Below are 22,537 nucleotides of genomic sequence, written 5' to 3' on the forward strand. Positions count from 1 at the left end.
GAGGCGGTCCCGTAGGTACGAGGATCTTAGGCATGCATCAAATCATAAGTGAAGAGGGCAAAGTCAAGACTGAGGAATAGCCAAGGATACAGGAATAGGCCAGAGCTCAGGAAGTGCAGCTTCCTCAGACAAGGTTTGAATGGAAGAAGCTTCCATCTGGCTGGCCACTGTGAGAACAGGAAACTGGACGAGATTCTCCTGTTTTATGGTTGTGGGTGTTCGAAAAAAATATTTTAATTAATAAGCAAATAGCTGTGAGACAATGAAGGGAGCTAGACAGGACTGATGGGGAAATAAGTCAAAGGCTGCAAAGGGCAGATGCATTACTCTGAGTTCCAAGCAAAGTCCAAGGACTTAACAATTCAAAACCCATTTATAGGGATCCATATAAACACATTTTCCTATTCCTTGACCTTCATTATGGCCAAAGATCCTCTCCAATGATAAATGACAGTCGCTGCTGCCTTTCCTTCTAAGTCAACAAACAATTGATGGATGAGGCAGTGATGTCAGATCGATTCATCAGGCCATTCCTATTTTTAAACACATTCTAGCAAAAATGGATGACCAAACTTTTCAAGATCACCTGTGAGTACTCCCCTTGCTCTTTGCAAGCACCGCCTGACATGATCCCTGGATCCTAAACCACTTGGCTTAGTTAGGAAACTTCTGCTTGGAGGACCTAAGTGGAAGAGAAAAAACTCAGTATTTGGCCCAGCTACTCATACCAGCATTTTTTGTTTCATTGATGCAAATGCTGGCCAAATGGCTGAATTTGAAACCAACAGGTTGTTCAGTCCGAAACAAGGATATGTTCAACCAGAATATTTATCAGCTGATGACTATAACTTCAAGTGATGACTGCTACTTTACTTTTCTGTGCTGATATCCTGCCTTTCCTTAAGTCAATTTACAACCCCCCTCAAGAAATTAAGTTACAGGTTCATATAAACACTTGAACCATCAAGCGCTTATTAAAATGTAGCATTACACAATATGCAACAATAACTCGTTTAGGAGAACAGAACAATAAACAGAAGTTCATCTAATTCCAAACACTTTAGTATTCATGGCTTTGATTGTAGAACTGATTTTAATACCACATTTGTTTTTTGTTTGAACTGTGAAGTGCCGTGGAAGCTTTGATGGAGCAGAGCAATGGTCTATAAATTTTAAATAAACAAACATCAGAAATGCATATGTTGATGCTGAATACCTCTCGGCTAAAATTGCCTTTGCACTGATTCTGCCCCAGACCTGCAAGGTCAGACACAGGCAGCCTTTTCATGACCTGTGAGAGTAAAGGGAACTTAGATAAAATCATGTTAGTCACCCATGGCCATGTGCAGCCATCAGGAATGTACAAGAATACTTGAGAAGAACCTTCTGGATCAGACCAGAGAGCCATCTTGTCCAACGTACAATCATACCTTGGTTCTTGAACAGCTTAGTTGACAAACAAATTGGCTCCCAAAACCCAGAAGTAAGTGTTCTGGTTTCCGAACGTTTTTTGGAAGCCGAACGTCCAACGTGGCTTCTGCTTGAGTGCAGGAAGCTCCTGTAGCCAATCGAAAACTGCACTTTGGTTTTCAAATGGTTTCAGGAGTCGAACGGACTTCCGGAACATATTAAGTTCGAGAACCAAGACACCACTGTATCACTTACCACAATGGCCAAATGTTCTCAGAAACATCTGAGAACCTCTCAAATGAGACATAGTGGCTTAGAACGCTTATTCTACTTCTCCCCAATAGCCAACCATTCAGTGTCAATACTGCCTCTGAATCTGGAAAATGCATTTAGTCATTGTGACTAAGAGCTAGTGATAGATATATCCTCTAGCAATCTAAGTTCCTTTTAAAGTCAACTGGAACACAGGGACATAGGAAGCTGTTTTCTACTGAGTCAAGCCATTGGTCCATCTACGTCGCTCTCCAGGGTTTCAAGCAGGGACTCTTCCCCAGCCCAACGAGGACAGGCTGGGGGTTGAATCTGGGACCTTCTGTACACAAAGAAGATGCTCTACCACTAAGCTATGGCCTCTTCCCCATGCAAACTACAGGGCCCCCATCTCATGATTTGGCAGCACATTTGAAGTTAATGGGAGGAGGGAAATCTTTTAGTTGCCAGGTGGAAACCCTAGGACCCAAGTGGTCTGCTAGTTTAGGAAAATGCATGATTGTGTGGCTGCATGTTCTGTTTGCAGAAGGCCATAGGTTTCACCAGTGGCATCTCCCATTAAAATGATCTAAGATAGCAGGTAACAAGGAAGTTCTGGGTGCAAATCAGAAGCTTGTTCACTGAGGGATAAGGACCAAATCCTTGGGGCCCAGCTCTTTTGGCCCCTCCGGTATTTTTTTGGGGGGGAGGGGGCAGGCCCCACCAATGTTCAAAACAGGGACATTAGCAAATACGTTATAGTTAAGTCTAGCAGGAATCGAAAATGAGCAGCCGATGGGAAATGAAGATGACGAAAACTGAACAAATCAAAAATAAAATATTTTAAGTTTTTGAAATGTCATTTGAAAAGGTATGTCATACAGAGCAGCTAATAAGGGTGGAAACTGAAACATCAAGATGGCGGGGTAGGAAGTCATTTTAAAATTTGCATTCAGTTTGAATTAATGCGATGTTAAATTGGTTAACGTTTTTGAAAAGCAATGAAAATTAATTGGCAAAAAGCAAAATAAAATCAGGGGGCAGAGAAGGGCAAGCATGGAGTTGAGAGCAGCATGGCTTCAGCCCAGTGGCCAACAGCTCCTCCTCCTGCTGTGTAAGGGAAAGAGAAGGGAAGTGGCCCCTGGCCAGTGATGGCAGCAGCAGGAGGAGGAAGAGGCCAAGTGCCGGAAAGAGCCATACTGGATAGCTCAGCTGGTTAGAGCATGGTGCTGATAACACCAAGGCTGCAGGTTCAATCCCTTTTGGGGACAGCTACATATTCTCTTGGTATGTCCCACAGAGGACCTTGAGGTCCATGAATAACCATAGTTTAGAGGTCCTGGGCCCTAAGGAAGTCAGACTATCCTCCACCAGGGCCAGGGTCTTCTCAGTGATGACTCCGACCTGGTGGAATGCTCTATCCCATGAGACTAGGGCCCTTCAGGATTTAACCTCCTTCCGTCAGGCCTTTAAGACAGAGCTATTCCACCTGGCCTTTAATTTGAATTCAGCATGATCTTTTATTTCCTTTCTCTTCCCTCCCCTTTTATGAAGATCACCCGCTCTGAGACCCCACAGCTAATTCTCCCCTGGCCTCCTCGCTGGCCCAAGTAGGACCAATTCAGCCAGCTAGCCCTGGGGATTATCTAATTGATTTTTGAATTTTTGAATTTTATTGTTACTCATGTTTTTATACTATATTTTATGCTGCTTTTATAATTAAGTGTTTTAAATTTGTTGTTAGCCGCCCTGAGCCTGGTTTTTGAACCAGGAAGGGCAGGGTATAAATAAAAATGTATTATTATTATTATTATTTTGTTATATTCCTACATTGCAGGGAGTTGGACCAGGTGACCCTCAGGGTCCCTTCCAACTCTACAGTTCTATGAGTCCCAACATCCTGATGCTGTGCACAACATTACACATGTCATTAGCACCCCTCCCCACAATCTCCCTTGCAAGCTGGTACCTCTGCACTGTGGTCAGGCCCTTCCCCAATCTTTTCTAGTTTTCATCCATGCATCAGATAGCCGTGGACTTTATTGGTTCCCTGGGTCACCTGACCATGCACTTAATTGGCAGCCACATGACTTCTAATGCTGTCTAAGTAGAATCATAGAATCATAGAGTTGGAATAGACCACAAGGGCCATCGAGTCCAACCCCCTGCCAAGCAGGAAACACCATCAGAGCACTCCTGACAGATGGTTGTCAAGCCTCTGCTTAAAGACCTCCAAAGTAGGAGACTCCACCACACTCCTTGGCAGCAAATTCCACTGTCAAACAGCTCTTACTGTCAGGAAGTCCTTCCTAATGTTTAGGTGGAATCTTCTTTCTTGTAGTTTGGATCCATTGCTCCGTGTCCGCTTCTCTGGAGCAGCAGAAAACAACCTTTCTCCCTCCTCTATGTGACATCCTTTTATATATTTGAACATGGCTATCATATCACCCCTTAACCTCCTCTTCTCCAGGCTAAACATGCCCAGCTCCCTTAGCCGTTCCTCATAAGGCATCGTTTCCAGGCCTTTGACCATTTTGGTTGCCCTCCTCTGGACACGTTCCAGTTTGTCAGTGTCTTCTTGAACTGTGGTACCCAGAACTGGACATAGAATCTGTGAGTAACACAGCCCAACCTGGAGTTCCATCAGTAGATTTGTGGCATTTGAGATTTCAGAGGTAAACACCACCAGGATTATGTTTCCTGAAGCACAGGAGTGGGGAACATCAGATGTTGTCGGACTATGGCTTCCATCAGCCTTGACCACTGGCCATGCTGGGAGCTGGAGCTGATGGGAATAGAAACCCATCAACGTCTGCGGGGCCACAGGTCCCATATCCCCTGCCACAGCACGTCAGTCTGTAAGCCTTCACACACGGCAATAAAAAAGGTTTCACATTGCTTCTCACTCATTAGGCCTCTCCTGCCACACACTCCAGGGGCACGTAAAAAGTAACCTCAAGCAAGTCGAACATGACTTTAAAGAAGAAAGAGAATTTGTGCACAGTAAAAATGCTGGCTGTTTGTGCCAAGCTCTGAGATTAACAACCGAGGAGACTGGAAACCTCTCTTTATTGGTTGTACAAGTTCAGCCCAAACAACAAACACAACATTCCCAGAGGCTTCGTCTCAGTCTCATTCTGCCAGGAAACACCTCAAAGAACTTCTGCTGCAGAGGCCCAGCTCTGGCTGCCAACAGGGAAGCAACTTTTTATAAGCATGAGTAACATTTTATTATCACTACCCAGGGCGCAGAACCTCAGAGGGGTGCAATACTATCTTTTGAGGGGCAGTGTTTCATACAGATTATTTTCTTGTTAAAACTTATAAATTTCTGATATTTCACTTTAAATATTGTTGTGAGTTTGGGGGCTGGGCTGGGTTGTATGATGCCCGAATCCCTTCTAATCCCTTGGAACCAGTAAGGGTTAAAATCTTATGGAGGATTCAATTCTTAAAGTAGCCAGACCAGCATCTTGGTAATGGGCCTAAGTATAGTCATTAGTGGGACGCGGGTGGCGCTGTGGGTTAAACCACAGAGCCTAGGCCTTGCTGATCAGGTGGTCGGCGGTTCGAATCCCGATGACGGGGTGAGCTCCCGTTGCTCGGTCCCTGCTCCTGCCCACCTAGCAGTTCGAAAGCACATCAGAGTGCAAGTAGATAAATAGGTACCACTCCGGCGGGAAGGGAAATGGCATTTCCGTGCACTGCTCTGGTTCGCCAGAAGCAGCTTAGTCATGCTGGCCACATGACCCAGAAGCTGTACGCCGGCTCCCATGGCCAGTAAAGCGAGATGAGTGCCGCAACCCCAGAGTCGGCCACGACTGGACCTAATGGTCAGGGTTCCCTTTACCTTTACCTTTACAACTTCACTGGCATCCCTCAGTATTGTGAACAACACCAAACTTACCTTTTGTTGGTATCTTCATGAACTTACCTAAAAAGATAAAGAAAACAAAAGACTGAGTTCAGCATTTGAAAAATCTATTGAAATCAGACATCATAAGTTCATCTTAGGCTGGGTAGTTCGCAAGTTTCTGTGGCTTTGCACAAGGTTTTGTATTTTTCTCAGAAGATTGATAAAGAATATATAATTATTTTGGTAATTATTGTGTCTATATTAGTGGCCAACGTGTTGCATGAGTGGTACTACTATAAATTCTGCAATCGAGCAGCAACTCTGGAGCCTGTTTGTGTCTCTGCGGTGCAGAGAAATGGGTTCTCCTCCGTCAATCATTTTGTGGCACGATTCTCTAGCTGAGATGGAGGAGGACAATAATCTTAACAATTCTGTGTGAAGTATAATTAGTGGGTCCTCTTGGGATTTCTTAAGCTACACTCATCTGTTCCATACATTCATTTGCTCGCTGTCTTTCAGCTACGTCATCTCAAAACTGATTTCTCCTTTCTTCCCAGAGAATAAAGCAGTTGCAAAGGAAATTTGAATTCCCCATACAATTTAAGAAAAACAATAACAGAACAACAACAACAAAATCCCAGGGAGATTATGTGAAGTCTGAAGAGCTAACTGGCATTCTAGGAAGCAGATTTGCCACCCCCCACATCACCCCAACAATTTTATCTGCCCCTGTAGATGTATTTGCAGAAGATGTCATCCAGATAATAACGATGAGCCTGGTGCTTGCAATCTTCTTCACAAAAAAACACTTTGAGACTTTATTAGTGAAATGATCCGGTGAGAAAGGAGAATGTAAAGTGCTAACCTGGCAATTATATTTTAAAGAAACCAACAGGTACACACCGGATAATTATAAGCTATCATCTATAAAGTTACAAGTGTCTAGCTGCAAAGAGATTGGGGCATAAAAGGAGAATGTCAGATCAGAATGTTCTTTTGCTAATTTCTGACAAAAACATAATGGCTTTAGCAAGCGTGATATTTCTAGAACTTCATTGTAACCATTAACATCTTGCGAGATCTATCTTTCCTTAATGTCAAGCTATTATTATTTTTTAGGGGTGCCATTTACATTTTAAAGGGGACGTACCTACACAGTTCTGTTCAGGGTACACGTTTGTGTGTGTGTGTGTGTGTGAGTGTGTGTGTGTGTGTGGAGTTACTCTCTGCTCTTTACAGCAACAACTTCAAAGAGCTGCCGCCTGTCTGTGTTGACAAGATTGATAGGTGGACGATGGGTTTGATTTTGCAGAAGGCAGTCTTTGATAACCCCATGTTTCGGAATTGGCAGAAATGACCGGCAGAATCCATGACCAGGGAGAAGAGTAGATGGAAGAAGACTGGAAGAAATTTAAAGACTACTTGCAGAAATACTGTAAAATTAAGGAATGTTAAAATGATGTTGGATGGAAACTAAGTGGTAAAAAGATTATCAAGAATATGTAAATATGGATTGACAATGGTTATAAACACATGGTTATAATAAAAATAAAAAAATTCTTCCAGTAGCACCTTAAAGACCAACTAAGTTAGTTCTTGGTATGAGCTTTCGTGTGCATGCACACTTCTTCAGATACGTGTGCATGCACACGAAAGCTCATACCAAGAACTAACTTAGTTGGTCTTTAAGGTGCTACTGGAAGGAATTTTTTATTTTGACTATGGCAGACCGACACGGCTACCTATCTGTAAATGGTTATAATAGGTTAAGATACTGAGTAAAGATAAATGACAGAGGGTAAGGATTTGCTGAATTAAATATCTGAACTGGAATACAAAAAGGGAGGTGTGAGGAGGTCAGGAAACTAGTAAATGAAGTATAAGATATGAAATTATTGATCTTTTACTTTTCTTTTTTTTCTTTTTGTTAACTGTTTTCTATTTTGTATTTTTCATGCGTTCTGTTTTTGTACTTTTGTACTTTTTCCCCTTCTTTTCTTTTTTAAGGTTATTTTTTGTTCTTATTTGTTAAGTCTAAACTTTGAAACTTTTTAATGTTTGTAAAATCTCAATAAATATTATTTTAAAGATAACCCCATGTTTCTGTGAATTTGCCAAAATGGTCCTCCTAGTGCTGTTGCTTCGATAGGACGCACCCACTAATGGGAGAGGTAGTGATACCAGCTAGCTCCCTCTCCCTCCTCAGTGCTCCCCAGGAGTCAGTTCCAAAAGCTTAGGGGACCTCCAAGAACCAATTTTCAGGGAATCAGCAAAAACGGCCTCCTCAATTAGTGGACACCGTCCATGGGACCAAGAGCACAAGTCTAGGGAGACAACTCAATGAGATGGGACACAACTGAGCATGTCACCTACTCAGTGCTTTTTTTCTTAAAAGAAATGTTATGGGTCAAATGTTATTTTCATTTTGGCTCAAGAAAATCACCATTTTACAGTTCAAATCAGGGAAAATAAATACAGTAAATGGACAAAAGTACAAAGATTCACAAAATGTTTAGCGGTATGCGTACACCTGCAACCTCCTAGGGAAAAAAGCACTGCAGCTACTCATAATTGTCAGCATTTGCCAGCGCAGCATTCAAAAAGTAGGAGGTCTTGCTGGTTTCCAGGCATTCACAAACCCAACTGGGATTGCCAATATTTACCTGTGGATATCAACACCACACACTCAAATGTCACAAATTCGCAAAAGAATTATACCCTCCTTCTGAAGAATAACAGAAACACCTACACACACATTTTTGGACATTCTCCCTAAACTGGAATATGTACCATTTAGTTTTTGCTGGGCTCCTGAAATGTTGCGCCTATAGAGGTGTGCTGTATAAAAGCAATACAATACATAGGTGAAGAAGAAAGGCTCTGGCTCAATAGCTCAGTTTCTGCTTCGTATTCAGAAGGTCCCAGGTTCAAACCTTGGCATCTCCAGGCAGGACTGGGAGAGACCCTGGCCTGAGATGTTGCTTCCTGCTGGTGTAGGCAGTACTGAGCTGCATGGACAGCTTCTTCTGTTCTTCGGTGAATGAAAATATAATAGTCTTTTGAGGGGGGGGGAATCCTGGACAGAAATCTGTAGAGCGTTGACTTGTAGATGAAGGAACTTTGTGGCCTTTGCAAAATTATATTCAAAGCAGAACAACGAGGGGGCTTCACCTACACTAATCTCCATGGTTCCTCCAAACAAGATCTTGTCTTGAATCATAGTAATGAGTTTTTCTGAACAATATTGGAGTGGAGATTCTTATATAATGTATATCTCGGGGAATCTGGGTATACACAGGTAATGAATGTAATATAATTTTAATGAGAATTTCATTTTATGGTTCGGGATACGCGAAGACATAACTTCTCATAATGTAATTACCTTTGATTAATCAGTGGGAATTATTAACTTCACACAAAAGCTTGGCTTCCTCCTTCTTTCTTCCCTTCCCCCACCCTCCTCCTCGAATACGTAATGAAATCGCTCTTATTAGTTTGAGAATAGTAGGTGACAGAGAGAATGGAAGCATTAACGAATATATATTTTAAGGCTGTGCAATGGATTTATCTGAGGGCCAAAACAAAGTGGACATAATCAGAGGGTCTCAGATGCGCTAGCACAAACTGTGGCTGTCAGGGGGTTGGACATTAGGCAGGAAGGACAGACAGCCAGGGTGAAAAACCATTCAAAAAATCCCCAGGGTGGGTGAACCTGAGGCTCCCTGGATCATTTTAGTCTGCCCTTTCCCAACCATATTCCAACTGAGTGACAGCCTTTGGTTTAACTGTACTCTGTAAATGTGGCTGCACCATATGTTTTGATTAAGAAATTCGGCGCATCTCGGTGGAGTGATTCAGGCCCTACCAAATAACTATATACAGTCCTTTGCCCAACACACAGCAGGTTCCTTCTTGCTTGTAACTGGAGATACATCTGCAGAAATCTGTTTTTAATATCTGGATGCAGATGCTTTGTGTTTTTCTAAAGTAATCTGCATTCAACTTCAGGGAAATATTTGCTCTTGTACTGATGCAGTGAGCACAGAATTTCAGCCCAGCAAGACATAATTTTCTGTTTCCACAATTCTGTAGGTTTTTGTTTCTTTAATGGAAATGCCCATTGTTGCTTTAATTATGAGTACAGTACCAGAACAAGAGTTAACAATACCTGCAATATCAAACAAAAGCAAAAGAAACACACACGGTGTAATGAAAGCTATTTCATGTTTTCAGAATAAATGGGATTATTTATCTCATCACTCACTTGGTTTGGATTGCATCCAAACTAGTAATTAGAAATGAAGGAAGGAAATAAAAACCTAAATCACCTTAGGACCCCATCAATCATTGGATTTAGATTCTCACACAATTAAGCCCAAGCTAGATATGCAGAAAGAATTTTAAAACCAGACTTGAAAATGCCGATTTTTCCACCCAAAAGCTACGTATCCACCAACTCTTATTTTCACTGCGTTAGTTCTTCTCCCATAACTTCTTAAGAAGAGTCCTGCTAGATTGGGCCAAAGTCTCATCTAGTCTAGCAAGCCTATCTGAGGGGAACAGCACTTTCCGACCTCTGATTCCCGGAAATGGGAATTCAGAGACATACTTTCTCTGACACTTGAAATAGAATATAGCCTTATCATCCAGGTCTCTGTACACGTCTAATATATCCAGTTTGCAAAACCCAAAAGAGTAGCATTGCAAATGCAGAAATGCCATCTCCACCCTGTCCCTCAGCCCCATGGTCAACTAAGTCTGCACAACGGATGCATAAACATCTAACTGTAGCAGCTTCATTTCCCCCCAGCATTGGTCAGTGAAAACCTTTTGTACCTCATCGCACTTTCTTCCTTAATTAGTGCTCCAATTACTGGTTTCTTTGCAATATAAGTCAACACATCATTAAATTATGAGTCTCCTGATGACTTGCAGGAGCAAATGTTGCAATGTGACCCTAACCCTCAGCTGTCTTCCCATTCATCCCCCCCCCCAACAAGAATCTTACCATGTTCCTTTCATCTGCCCAGATTAATAGACACATATTGATTATTCCTTTTGCAGTGTGGCAACCAGCCTACTGCTGGGAGTTGTCAGGACCTTGAGTTGGAACTGGGCAAGACCTCCTTATGAATTTGTTGTTGTTTAGTCGTTTAGTCGTGTCCGACTCTTCCTGACCCCATGGACCAGAGCACGCCAGGCACTCCTGTCTTCCACTGCCTCCCGCAGTTTGGTCAGTTTGGTTTGTAGCTTCGAGAACACTGTCCAACCATCTCGTCCTCTGTCGTCCCCTTCTCCTTGTGCCCTCCATCTTTACCAACATCAGGGTCTTTTCCAGGGAATCTTCTCTTCTCAGGAGGTGGCCAAAGTATTGGAGCCTCAGCTTCAGGATCTGTCCTTCCAGTGAGCACTCAGGGCTGATTTCATTCAGAATGGATAGGTCTGATCTTCTTGCAGTCCATGGGACTCTCAAGAGTCTCCTCCAGCACCATAATTCAAAAGCATCAATTCTTCGGTGATCAGCCTTCTTTATGGTCCAGCTCTCACTTCCTTATGAATAGGACTCCACTATGGGCCCCAGCACCAAACAGATCCAGGAGGAGATGGGGTACTCCAGGACATCACTTCAGCCAGAGAACCAGGAGAACTTATGTACCCAGCTGGATACATAATCTCTCTGTTCTGGAGCTCCAGAACCACCACTAGATATTGAAGGAGGAGGTGGCAATCGGTCTGAGCCAATACTCAGTCCCACCAGTGCACCCCTTGCCTGGCAGCACAAAGCATCCTATATCAGAATCCTAATAATTAGAGGAAGCACGGTCATATGAAGGATCAGGGTTCGTCTAATAAACCAGGAAGTGGAGGATGTCCAGATGAGCATTCAGTTTTTGTTGGGGAGCTACTGGTGTGAGAGTCTTCATAAGCCTGCTGGTAGTCTAGTTACTGTACCTTCAGGAAAATTTCTGTCCTACTCTGTATGAGGCTTCCTGGCTGCTGACAGTGCTGGACAGCTCCTCTGACCTCCTTGCATGGCTTGAATGGCCTATCATCCCACAGAGAAGTCAAGTTACTTTTACCATAGATTCGTGGAGTTGGAAGGGACCCCAAGGATCATCTAGAGACTAGAGTCCAACCTCTCTGCAATGCAGGAATATGCAGCTGTCCCTCATGGACACCTGAGACCTTCGTGTTAGCAGCATCACACCATAACCAACTGAGCTATTATTTGTTAAATTTGTATACAGTGGTACCTCGGGTTACATACGCTTCAGGTTACAGACTCCACCAACCCAGAAATAGTGCTTCAGGTTAAGAACTTTGTTTCAGGGTAAGAACAGAAATTGTGCTCTGGCGGCGCGGCAGCAGCAGGAGGCCCCATTAGATTAAGTGGTGCTTCAGGTTAAGAACAGACCTCCGGAACGAATTAAGTACTTAACCCAAGGTACCACTGTACTGCCCTTCATCCATAATTAATTAAGTATGTGTGTAGACATCATAGGGATTTGGCAATGTGCCATTTGTGGGCATCCTTGTAAGAACATGGGAAAAAAAGCTTCCTAAATCAGGCCAATAGCTCATCTAGTCCAGTATCCTGTTCTCACAGTGACCAGCTAGATGCTTATTTTTATTTTATTATTATTATTTTTTATAAGATATTTATTAAGATTTTCAAAGTATTACAAAGTAAAAATTAAAAAAATAAGAAAGTACAAAATAAAAATGGTTAAAAAAACCTCATTCTTTCCATTACTTATTTTTCATTAGCTTATTTCCCGGACCTCCTCACGCCTCCCTTTTTTGTATTCCAGTTCAATTTGTTGGTTCAGCAAATCCTTACGCTCTTTATTTATTTTTATTTTATTATTACATTTTATTAAGAGAATTTCATTTATAAAAAGAGTAAGGGGGAATGAAAGAAGAAGAAGAAAGTGAGAGGGAAAAAAAATACTGTTACATTACCATGCATTAATATAAAGGTAAAGGTAAAGGGGCCTCTGACCATTAGGTCCAGTCGTGGCCAACTCTGGGGTTGCAGTGCCCATCTCGCTTTATTGGCCGAGGGAGCCATGTGGCCAGCATGACTAAGCCACTTCTGGCAAACCAGAGCAGCGCACGGAAACGCCGTTTACCTTCCCGCCAGAGCGGTACCTATTTATCTACTTGCACTTGGACGTGCTTTCGAACTGCTAGGTTGGCAGGAGCAGGGACCGAGCAACGGGAGCTCACCCTGTTGCGGGGATTCGAACCGCGACCTTCTGATCAGCAAGTCCTAGGCTCTGTGGTTTAACCCACAGCGCCACCCGCGTCCTTTGCATTAATATACAAATGTGTATATTGTTCTAACACACATATAATTTTCACAGCATAAAAATATGAGATAAAAACAAAAGGCTGATCTATTGGGGCAAACGTGGCACTGCCCCGTCAACTTCAGGCAGCTTCCTCCTTCTCAGTCTACTATCACCCTTGTAGAACTGGGTGGAAGATGGGACAGAAACTAGACTTATCAATGGCGCTGGTTGCACCTGCTCTTGGGCTTCCCATTTTCCACCCTGCCAGTTCCAAGGAGCACCAGGCAGTATTCGCTGCCCCAGCTGGCAGCCAAGAACTTAGGCAATGGCCATTTTCCAGCTTAGCCTTTCAGCTGGAGATTCCAGGAACTGAACTGGGGACCTTCTGCATGAAAGAACAGGAGCTCTACCATTGAGCTATAGCTCCTTTCCCGACAGGAGGGAACTGCAGAAAGACTAGACGAATAAGCCCTGTTGCATTAAAAGGTCAGAGTTATTAATCATGCCCTTGTCGGTTTCTGAGAGTTATGAGGTGTGTGTGTGTGTGTGTCTTTACACGCATGTGTGTGTAGCAGCCTACAGATCCAGATTTAATTTCAACTTTGATTTTACAGTCTATGCAAAAAATAATTTAAAAAATGGCCTTCATCCTACACAACGGGTTTCACCATGATTATTATCCATCACCCCGCCCCCATTCTTTCATCTTTAGGAAAAACCACTTAATTAATCAGCTATTTAAATAAATAAGATGTAGCAAGGCTGGGATACTGAATATTTCATTTGGAAAGTAGGTGCCAGAAGAAGCATGTTTAATTTAATCAGTATCAGGGTCAATGAGCATATGTTAATGTTAAATAGAGATTAATTGCCAGGCCTTCCTTATATGCCACCAATACTTATTCGACTCTGCTGAACGCACTATTGGCCAGCAGGTAATGAATGGCTTGCTCGCATCATTATGCATGCTCTGCTTCAGCAATTTCTTGCATGGGTCCAATATACAAGCATGGATAGATGGAGAACAGCAGGGGTGATGAACCTGTCACTCTCCAGGACTCCAGTTCCCATCATCCATATCCCTATCCCTCCCATTTACCAGACGCAGGTGCTGAACATATGGACTGAGAAAGGGAGAGGAGAAATAGGGTTCTGCTGAGCCCAAATTTTAATCTGTGGAAACCATATTGTTTGTGAGTCATTGAAGGCCTGCTCTCTGCTTTCCAGGCCTTTTTCTACCTGGCCTGGGAGGGTTGGGCCCTGACTGACTCCAGCCTCAAAAGCTGAGGCCGCTGTAGAGGCCAGAGACCATCTTGGCTGTGAGATCTGCTCTCTGCCTCCCAGGCGTTTTTCCACCTGGCCCGGACTGTCTCCAGCTACAAAAGCTGAGGCTGCTGAACAGACCTTCGGTTGGGGAATTGTTTAGAGGGCATTGTTGGGTGCAGGCAGAGGCTGTTGCCATTATTAATATTAAGCTTTTTATCTTTAATTCAGATCTTATGTGGAAATTGTTTAATTTGGTTGTATACTTTGGGCGTTTTATTTATTGTTCATAACTACTTTTGTTATGTTTGTATTTTTTCATGCTGTAAGCTGCCTTGGGCATGGTTTGAATTATAGAAAGGTGGCGTACAAATAACACACACACACACACACACACACCAAAATAACCCATGTACTACTGGATTTCTCTCGGATCCCTTTACACCATTCTTTTAAAGAAAGCTGCAAATGGCAAGAAGACCTAACATAATGACATTCAAATCTGCTCAGGTCAGGTTTTCAGCTGTTTCCTACAATACCTAAAGGGACGCTGGTGGCACTGTGGGTTAAACCACAGAGCCTAGGACTTGCCGATCAGAAGGTTGGCGGTTTGAATCCCTGCGACTGGGTGAGCTCCTGTTGCTTGGTCCCTGTTCCTGCCAACCTAGCAGTTCGAAAGCACATCAAAGTGCATCAAGGTGCATCAAAGTGCAAGTAGATAAATAGGTACCGCTCCAGTGGGAAGGTAAATGGCATTTCCATGCGCTGCTCTGGTTCGCCAGAAGTGGTTTAGTCATGCTGGCTACATGACCTGGAAGCTGTACGCCGGCTCCCTCGGCCAATTAAGCGAGATGAGCGCCGCAACCCCAGAGTCGGCCACAACTGGACCTAATGGTCAGGGGTCCCTTTGCCTTTACAATACCTAAAGAAGCTAAAATTGCCAGGTGACTCCCTTGCTTTTCTCTCACAGCTGCTTCCCCACTGAAAGACCTGACCTTCCGCAACTTTTTTTCAAAGACCTGCTTAACCATTCCCATATTTGTAAAGCAATCTCTCTCTTTTTAACAACAAGTCAAAATATTACTTGGGGGGAGTTGTGGGGAAAATTGTACTGTCCATCATGGCTGATGTAAGAGGCTTCACCTTAGGGACATGATTCAGAAGGGATTCTGCCTTTAAAAAGATACAAGGAAGCTGGAACATAAAGGAACAGAGTGAATTCCCATTTCTTAAATTCTGCTTAAAAACTACCATCCCTCCCACATAATGCTGGAACGTGTCCAGAGGAGGGCAACCAAAATGGTCAAAGGCCTGGAAATGATGCCTTATGAGGAACGGCTAAGGGAGCTGGGCATGTTTAGCCTGGAGAAGAGGAGGTTAAGGGGTGATATGATAGCCATGTTCAAATATATAAAAGGATGTCACATAGAGGAGGGAGAAAGGTTGTTTTCTGCTGCTCCAGAGAAGCGGACACGGAGCAATGGATCCAAACTACAAGAAGATTCCACCTAAACATTAGGAAGAACTTCCTGACAGTAAGAGCTGTTCGACAGTGGAATTTGCTGCCAAGGAGTGTGGTGGAGTCTCCTACTTTGGAGGTCTTTAAGCAGAGGCTTGACAACCATATGTCAGGAGTACTCTGATGGTGTTTCCTGCTTGGCACGGGGTTGGACTCGATGGCCCTTGTGGTCTCTTCCAACTCTATGATTCTATACAGAGGTTCAACCTAGATGCCCACTTCCAACTGCCAAAGGGTTTTGGGAAATGGATGTTTTGTTTCCAAGAAAGCTGTGCCCGGTGAGGTTTTAAATAATAATAATAATAATAATAATAATAATAATAATAATAATAATAATAAATTTTATTTATATCCCGCCCTCCCCAGCCGAAGCCGGGCTCAGGGCGGCTAACAACACTAAAATAGTGCAACATTATAAAAACATCATAAGAATTAATTAAAATCAAAATTGATGGCAACCATAAACTAAAGTATTGTAAAGATAAGAAATAAACTGTCTTATGAGGTTATTACCCTTTATTTACATTATATAGCAGGTATCACCAGCCTTTTAAAATTAAGCAATGTATTTATTTCATTGAAACTATATACCGCTTGAGTGTGAAAAACCTCAAAGTGTTTTATGAAAAGAGTAAAACAAAATTATGAAAAAGTATGAAGACACTTTAAAAAAATGAAAACCAGCAATAAACTGAATATGCATCAGCATTCTAGGTATCTGGGTAAAAGGTAAAGGTAAAGGGACCCCTGACCATTAAGTCCAGTCGTGACCGACTCTGGGGTTGCAGCACTCATCTCGCTTTACTGGCCAAGGGCCAAGTACAGCTTCTGGGTCATGTGGCCAGCATGACTAAGCCACTTCTGGCGAACCAGAGCAGCACACTGAAACACCATTTACCTTCCCGCTGGAGCGGTACCTATTTATCTACTTGCACTTTGACGTGCTTTCGAACTGCTAGGTGAGCAGGAGCTGGGACCGAACAATGGGAGCTCACCCTATCGTGGGGATTTGAACCGCCAACCCTCTAATCAGCAAGCCCTACGCTCTGTGGTTTAACCCATAGCACCACCCGCGTCCCAGGTATCTGGGTAGACCCCATTAGCTAAAGTAGTACCTCAGTTTAAGAAAAATTTCAGGGTAAGAACGGGCCTCCAGAACAAATTAAGTTCTTAACCCGAGATAACACTATATGCTCTTGAACTGCATACCCATTGTATGGATACTGACAACAGGACAACGAAAATAAATTTTATGTGCTCTAAAGGTGGCCAAGAAACTGCTAGTGATACTGATGAATTGGAAGAATAGAGATACAATTCACTTTAATCAATGGCTTGGTGACATGACAACATTGTCTGTTCATACGTTGCTAGATTATAGATGCAAACTTTCTTTGGATAAACACAGTGATATTTGGAATGAGTTTGCACAGAATACATTAGGTTATTGACAATTATATGTGTATTAGAATAATATACACATCTGTATATTAATGCATAGTAATGTAACTTTTTTTCTTTTCTTCCCCACTTTCTTCTTTCATTCCCCCCTTACTCTTTTTATAAATGAAATTCTCTTAATAAAATGTAATAATAAAATGAAAATAAGCATCTAGTTGGTCACTGTGAGAACAGGATACTGGACTACATGAGCCATTGGCCTGATTCAGGAAGTTTTGTTTTTCAGGTTCTTACAAGAAAGCCCACAAATGCCACATTGCCAAATCTCTATGATGTCTACACACACATACTTAATTTACCATAGACTATCTTAACAGAGATTAAAGGTTTGTTGGAGCCAATGAGGTGTAACCCTTCACACTCAGAGATGGAATTACTTCCAAGTAATCAATATTAATGTACTGGATGGAGGGAAATAGAAAGGCAAGGAGGGAGGGAAGGAGTGGGAAGCCAGGAAGCAAATCTGACTCCAGCCTGGCTGATTTATCAGACCCAGCCACTTCCATGCAAATGCATCTGCTGAAAACTATTTACTAGGCTGATTGGAAACAAAGCAGAACGTCAAGGGGGGAATTCCTGTCACCATGTTCTCCCCAGGTCAGGATTAATTTGACACTCCACAGCCTGGAAACCAACATACGTAAGAGATTCTCTCTCTAAATTGCTACCGTCTCGCATCATGTTGAAACCCCCAAAATATATTCAAACCTGCCCCTAAATGCAAATGGGAAAGAACAATGAAGCATTGCTCTTCCTTAGCAGAATTTGGTACCAAGGCAGATGAGACAATGGATACACAGAGAGATGATGTCCTTCCCTGGTCTCTATTCCAGGTGTTCCTCCAATATCTAGCCACCTCTAAGACATTTCTAAGCTGCCACTCATGGATATAAACCCTTGACAGCTAACAAGATAAAACAATGCAAAAATACAGCTGAACCAAAGCAGTTAAAATACCATCCATAATTTCCAAAGGTCGAATTTCTAAATATCTAGGAGTCCATCAAGCATACAGGAAAATTCTACCTTGTTTCCAGGGAATCCTTTTTTCCAAATGGATTGGCACTCAGCAGCCTGACTTTACTTTTATAAATAGGTATTTAAAATCCACTATAAATCACTGCTCTCTTCAAATAGGTCACCTCTGAAACTTCTTGCTATTCAGAGAAGATGGGGCAGGGACAAACTGTCTCTTCACTGCAGAATTTGGTTAAGAGTTGCCCACACAAATATTTGGTTTTGGAGCCAACATTTGCATTTCTCACCCCTCCATACTCGCACACACAAACCCCACCTTTCAATACTCATGTTGAGATTTCCAGACACTGGTTTTCTCCAATTGTCTTCTTGATTGACTGATTGCTCAACCCTTATTGTCCTCTTGATTGTTTGAAAGGCAGACACAATGAATGCTTGTCACTGCTGGCTGCTGGTTTTCTCCAGTTGGATGACTGCGGATTTCATTCAATTGCATATGAAAGGTTGTCACCTTCTTTCGAGCCGCTTTGTTGTTTTGGGCAAATGCAACTGTTGCTCAAAAATAAACCCAGGAATATAGGAGGTGAGACCAGTGATGAGCACCAGAGAATAAAGCTGCATTTCTATATCTGCTTACTCGGGAGTAAGACCAGTTGAACTTGTGGTTCTGAATAGACATGCGTAAAGGTAAATGTAAATGGACCCCTGATTATTAGGTCCAGTCAGGGCCGACTCTGGGGTTGCAGCGCTCATCTCACTCTATTGGCCGAGGGAGCCGGCGTACAGCTTTCGGGTCATGTGGCCAGCATGACTTAAGCCACTTCTGGCGAACCAGAGCAGTGCACGGAAACGCTGTTTACCTTCCCGCCGGAGCGGTACCTATTTATCTACTTGCATTTTGACATGCTTTCGAACTGCTAGGTTGGCAGGAGCAGGGAACGAGCAACGGGAGCTCACCTTGTCGCAGGGATTCAAACCACTGACCTTCTGATCAGCAAGACCTAGGCTCTGTGGTTTAACCCACAGCGCCACACGTGTCCCCCAAGACATGCATAGCATTGCACTAAATAAGGAAAAGTAATAAAGAAATAAGGGACACGGGTGGCACTGTGGCTTAAACCACAGAGCCTAGGGCTTGACGATCAGAAAGTCGGCGGTTCGAATCCCTGCAATGGGGTGAGCTCCCATTGTTCGGTCCCAGCTCCTGCCCACCTAGCAGTTCGAAAGCACATCAAGTGCAAGTTGATAAATAGGTACCACTCCGGCGGGAAGGTAAAGAGTGTTTCCATGCACTGCTCTGGTTTCGCCAGAAGCAGCTTAGTCATGCTGGCCACATGAGCTGTCTGCGGACAAACACCGGCTCCCTCGGCCTATAGAGCGAGATGAGCGCGCAACCTCAGAGTCATTCGCGACTGGACCTAACTGTCAGGGGTACCTTTACCTTTAATGGTATAGGAGTCATCTCATTGGAGAATATCTCATTGCAAGCTGCTTTTGGATTATCAAGAAGTGTTAAGGAGGGCATATTGAAATTTTTTGGTGAAAGCGATGGCTTTCATAACCTGGGGGTTCAAAATCAACAACAATTTGACTAAATGGATGACATAGCTATAGCATTTATAGCATTGTTGTGCAATGATGACAGACTGAATGAGTTCCAAGATCTTTGCAAGAACCACTCTTGATATCTAGCGTATTTAGCAAAGTCTCTGGTTAGAAGGTTAATTGGGAAACATCTGATATCTTAGCATTAAATATGAACAGACGGGTGAAGGTCAAGTGGGGAAATCTTGGAAATCTCAGGTTATTAATCATGCAAGAATATGTCTGACTTGTCTTCCAAATACCTGTAGTGGTGGGTGAACTTCTTCCTGCACTTCAGAATGGGATTAGGTAAAATTATTCATCCCCACACCAAAGGAAAACCATCATTTTTATTCTGAGGCCATTCTGAAGCTCATTCCTTCATAGACCACATGATATTGCAGGAGTGCCACAAAAACCAAGCACAAACACCACACCACCCTGAAATAAGAACTCATATTGAGGTTGCAATGGACATGCATCTTGCACAATGGAGAGGAGTTGTGGGACCTCCGTTGTGTCCCAGAATGCTGCAAAGCAGTATATTGTTTCATACCCGGGGGTCCTCCCCATGAGCCCTCATCACTGTCGCTTGCCCTCTCCCTGCCACTGAACCCTTCCTTGCCCACCTGCTCTTCCCCTCCCCATCTTCAGCCTCCTGCTCATGAGATGTTGTGGCTCCAGATGCTGCGAGCCCTAGAAGAGAAGAAGAGGAGTTTGGATTTGATATCCCGCTTTATCACTACCCGAAGGAGTCTCAAAGTGGCTAACATTCTCCTTTCCCTTCCTCCCCCACAACAAACACTCTGTGAGGTGAGTGAGGCTGAGAGACTTCAGAGAAGTGTGACTAGCCCAAGGTCACCCAGCAGCTGCATGTGGAGGAGCGGAGACGCGAACCCGGTTCACCAGATTATGAGTCTACTGCTCTTAACCACTACACCACATTCTCCCAGGGCTCTAGAGCGGCCCTGGGAAGATTGCCCCAGCCCTTGCCAAGTCAGTAGACACAGCATGGCCTAGAGTGACTTCTGGGAAAATCGGGGCATCCCGGATCAAGTTCAGGAGCCAGGGCAGCTTCTGAAAATTTGGGGTGTCCCGATTAATTCAGGACACTTGAGGGGTCTGTTGTTGACCAGGATTCTTGGGAAATCAGCCTGTAGAGGGTCTGGGGGGGGGGCAAAATGAGAAGTCCTTTGGCCTGGATTAAGTCCATGGGCTGGAGATTCCCATCTCTACCTTTATTCATATGAGATAAACCGATGCTACATTTCCCCAGGTACCCAGGACACTGCTGAGTTAATGTAACAGAGCAACACTGAAGACTTGTCAAGAATATTCCTCTTCCCCTCTTGCAGGTAGATGCGTGTAGGAAAGGAAGGAAGGTGGGGATGTTAGCAGCAGGGAGTCCTGGTATTATTCCGAATTGGTCCTTAACTTCCGAGGAGTTTGAAGCAAATTCAGAATGGGATACGGTGCTTTTAAACTAGGAGGGCATGTTTACAACTACCCCCTTCTCTTCAAATTTCAAATATACCTTTGTTGTTTGCTGTGACTCTTCTGACATATACAGTGGACACTCAGGTTGTGAATGTGACCCATGCGGGAGGCATGTTCGCAACCCACAGCACCGCATCTGCGCACGCGTGGGTTGTGATTTGGCCCTTCTGCGCATGCGCGGCCGCCGAAACCTAGAAGTAATTCGTTCCAGTACTTCCTGGTTTCTGTGCATCCGTAACCTGAAAAAATGCAACCTGAAGCGTCTGCAACCAGAGGTATGACTGTACTGCTAATGCAAACTGAGAACGTAACAGCAGCATCTCAACACATTTCTCTGGACTAGTGCCACAGCCCTGTCAGAGTCCTGTTACCAAGCAAACAGGGGCTAAGAATAACCAAGGAACACTTACCTGAGAGCAGGCTCCACATCCGAAGTCAGAGAATCCAGATGATCACAGAGCAAAAGAGCCGGATGGAGAGTAGCAAGTTAGGACCGGGAAGCACAGGCATTGTTTCCAGCATCTGACTGCTGCTGAGAGCTTAAGCCTCTGCTTAAAGACCTCCAAAGGAGGAGACTCCACCACACTCCTTGGCAGCAAATTCCACTGTCAAACAGCTCTTACTGTCAGGAAGTTCTTCCTAATGTTTAGGTGGAATCTTCTTTCTTGTAGTTTGGATCCATTGCTCCGTGTCCGCTTCTCTGGAGCAGCAGAAAACAACCTTTCTCCCTCCTCTATGTGACATCCTTTTATATATTTGAACATGGCTATCATATCACCCCTTAACCTCCTCTTCTCCAGGCTAAACATGCCCAGCTCCCTTAGCCGTTCCTCATAAGGCATCGTTTCCAGGCCTTTGACCATTTTGGTTGCCCTCCTCTGGACACGTTCCAGTTTGTCAGTGTCCTTCTTGAATTGTGGTGCCCAGAACTGGCACCACATCAGTGTCTTCTTCTGTCCCTGAAGGCTGATCATCTGCAGGTGGAGTCCTTCTGCCTTCTCCTCCTTCAGGCTGCTGTTCAGCAAGTGAAGCTGACTCCTGGCCCATGACAGCTAGGAATAGGGGGGCATTTAGCAAAATATGATAAGAAATGGAGACTTAGCACTCCCCAGTTTCTTAATTTAATATATGCATGTTGCAAAGGAGTGACTTATCTACATTAAAATGCTAGAATTGCAACACTGTAGCTGTGATCATAAACACCCCTACAAAGAATAAGCCCCAGTGGGAATGTCTTCAGCATTATTGTGGGATGGGGAACTTGTCCTGCTCTGCCACAGCTGACATCTCCCTTATCTGGTAGTGGATGGGGTGGGGCTGCGGCCTGAGGCAGCTGCTTCACCCTGCCTTATGGGTGGGCCAGAACTGTATACAATACAAGGTGTGTGTTCATACACCCTGACTTGGGGTTTTTAATAAAATAAA

The 22,537-nt window shown here is 43.7% G+C and overlaps 1 long non-coding RNA gene across 2 annotated transcripts; it reads right to left on the bottom strand.

Moving 5' to 3' along the window:
* Positions 1–263: 263 nt before the first annotated feature.
* LOC310713261 lies at positions 264–21,638 on the bottom strand. Of its 2 annotated transcripts, XR_014529159.1 has the most exons (5): positions 21,523–21,638; positions 19,879–19,994; positions 18,348–18,580; positions 5,567–5,593; positions 264–682 (listed from the first exon to the last, which is right to left on the bottom strand). It is a non-coding gene; the product is annotated as an uncharacterized lncRNA (long non-coding RNA). The 2 variants fall into 2 exon arrangements; XR_014529160.1 differs by lacking the exon at positions 5,567–5,593 and having other exon boundaries at positions 264–669; positions 18,335–18,580.
* Between the last annotated feature and the right edge of the window lie 899 nt (positions 21,639–22,537).

Source organism: Podarcis liolepis, assembly GCF_965112155.1.
Source record: "Podarcis liolepis genome assembly, chromosome: 8".
Lineage (NCBI taxonomy): Eukaryota > Metazoa > Chordata > Lepidosauria > Squamata > Lacertidae > Podarcis > Podarcis liolepis.